We start from the raw sequence: 2829 nt of genomic DNA, 5'->3' as shown, positions 1-2829 counted from the left end.
TTGTCTTTGAACATTTAATTTCAATTTTGAGTTGAGAACAATAAAGAAGACATGTTCAATGTATGAAACGTATTACTTGTTGAGTTTGTATTCATTGGGCGGGGGTATAAATATCAATTTCACTTAAGATTTAGTATCATTGTATCAAAATATTGTTCCATATACATACAGACATACACACAGACAAATGGACAAAGTGAATCCAGTATATATACCCCCCTCCAACTTCGTTGGGCAGGGGTATTCATATTGTTCTATATCTGACAACATTTCACGGGTGAAGCAAGTTTACCTTTAGTAGAGTTTCAGAACAATCATGTAATAGTCAAAAAAAGGGAGTGGAGAGACGTATCAACTCAAACACACACAAACACGCATTATGAAGCAGTCTCGGACACAGAAAAAAAAACCCACCACAAAACCCACGAAGACACAAAGTATACATATTGCTCCATATCTGACAACATTTCACGGGTGAAGCAAGTTTACCTTTAGTAGAGTTTCAGAACAATCATGTAAATTAGTAAGCTTTCAGAACAATCACGTATGAGGGCTTACATGATTACGATGAAATAAATAGTAGACTTTCAGAACAATCATGTAATAGTCACTTTTCAGAACAATCACGCGTAACACACATGTACCCAGCAGGAGGGGGGTGATTCGGGTCAGAAGTGGGGTAAGCACTTTGGTCTTCAGTCTTTGGGTTATAGCTTTCAGTGGAGAAGATGCCAACATGAAATTGCATTGTATTCTCAGGAATTTGAGGATTTCTTTTATCTCTCTTTTTCTGACACCGTTGATTTAACGTCATTTTTACAGGACATCTTTTTTCTTTCAGTTATAAGTTGTAGTAGTTTGACCTTATTGTTTTAGGACAAGTAGCAAAGACTCACTCAGTCCGTCAGTGTGCCTGAGTGTGTGTGATGGGGGGGGGGGGGGGGGGGGGGGGGGGCCACCTGCAATGTAGGACAGGTTTGCACTGGCCCAAGGGTGTCCGTTCATAAGAGGGACTGCTGTAACAGCAAAACTAGTGTGAAACATAAGTAATCAATTTATCCACTTGATTATATTCACAACAGGGACCTATCACTCTTCTTTGCATGTTTTTATGCCTACGGATTTTCAAATGCTCTGCAACACATGTAACCCAAATTCAACATGTGCCGGCCGTACAATACCGCTTCTTTTGTGAAAACATTTCTTCGGCCATGTTGATTTTAATCAACCAATTTTCTTGTATGTATGTGGTTTCTGGGTGTTTAATTCTGCATGTATCAAGCGAAGACTAATGACATCATTTTAGTGTTCGACCAGTCTTTTTCGGCCACTCTACCTCAAAGTAATTATTAAACAAATATTGTCCGACACAAGACATAGATTCTAGTAAAAAAAAAAATCGAATTTGACACATTTGCTCAGTCTCTCATTTTATATTGCCTTATCAAACGATGATTTGATACCCGCTCCCTTTCCGGCTCCCAACTACCACCCCCCCCCCCCCCCCCCCCCCCGGCCCAGCCACCCCCCAACGCCAGTCTCGCCCTCTACATACCCCGCGTTCATCGAAATGAGGTTTGTAAATCACTGTAACTGAGATATGGAGGGTTTAAAATGGTTTCGGACAGACAAACAAACAAACAGGCAAACGGTCGAACGAACGAGTCTTGTCACAGTGTGAAGGGCAGTATGTCAGTGTGTGTGCCTGCGTGTCACAGTGTGAAGGGCAGTATGTCAGTGTGTGTGCCTGCGTGTCACAGTGTGAAGGGCAGTATGTCAGTGTGTGTGCCTGCGTGTCAAGTGTGTGCATGCATGCCGCTTTTACTTGCGTCAGTTACAGAGTGTCGCTCTGCGTTCGTCCGTAAGTACGTTTTCGTAGTCTATACGTGCGTGCCAGTGTGTGTTCAACCGAGATGTCAGCCTTTTTTCGTCTACCGCACAATCGGATGCCAAAGTCGGCTCCCACGAGCTCAAGGGAGATAACAGCGAAAGTTTATGTGAGCTCCATTAGCGACTGTGATGCAGGGGAAAGCACTCGTGCCATCAGTGGCTCTTGCGGTTTAAATGATGGTGAGTTCGGTACAGTGTCTTCCTTCACGCAATGTTAATGAGTTCTAATGCATGAAATCACGCCACTAAGCTAAGTCTTATTCAGCATTTCTCTTGAGAAATACACTTTCTGGAAATCGGAACTGACACTCGCAGTCAACTGGGCCGAAATGTTCTGACAAAGACGTAGGTTGGCACATAGCGGCACGCGGCCGGGGTGGATGGGAGAGATGATACAAGTGACACACAGGGAAAGAACGGATACAGCCGACCCATTGAGACACATAGGCAGAGACACATGGACAGGGTGAGAGGGAGGGGGGGGGGGGCAAACCGTCTGCAGACAGACAGACAGGTAGGTAGACAGGCAAAAAGACACATAATTATGCGCTCGCGTGCCGTGTCAGCGAGAAAGAGAAAAAGAAAGAGAACGAGAGAGAGAGAGAGAGAGAGAGAGAGAGAGAGAGAGAGAGAGAGAGAGAGAGAGAAGAGAGACAGAGAGAGAGAGAGAGAGAGAGAGAGAAAGAGAGAGAGAGAGAGAGGGGGAGCGAGAGAGAGAGAGAGAGAGAGGGGAGAGAGAGAGAGAGAGAGACTGAGAGAGAGAGAGAGAGAGCCGGAGAGAGAGAGAGGGAGACGGAGAGACTGAGAGAGAGAGAGACAGAGAGAGACAGAGACAGAGAGAGACAGAGACAGAGAGACGTAGATAGAGACTGAGAGAGCACACACACGGACTCAGACATAGAGACTGACTCAGACAGAGAAAGATCAGAGTCAAACAAA

Source organism: Littorina saxatilis, linkage group LG17, assembly GCF_037325665.1.
Source record: "Littorina saxatilis isolate snail1 linkage group LG17, US_GU_Lsax_2.0, whole genome shotgun sequence".
Classification (NCBI taxonomy): domain Eukaryota; kingdom Metazoa; phylum Mollusca; class Gastropoda; order Littorinimorpha; family Littorinidae; genus Littorina; species Littorina saxatilis.
This window is presented reverse-complemented; position numbering follows the sequence as displayed.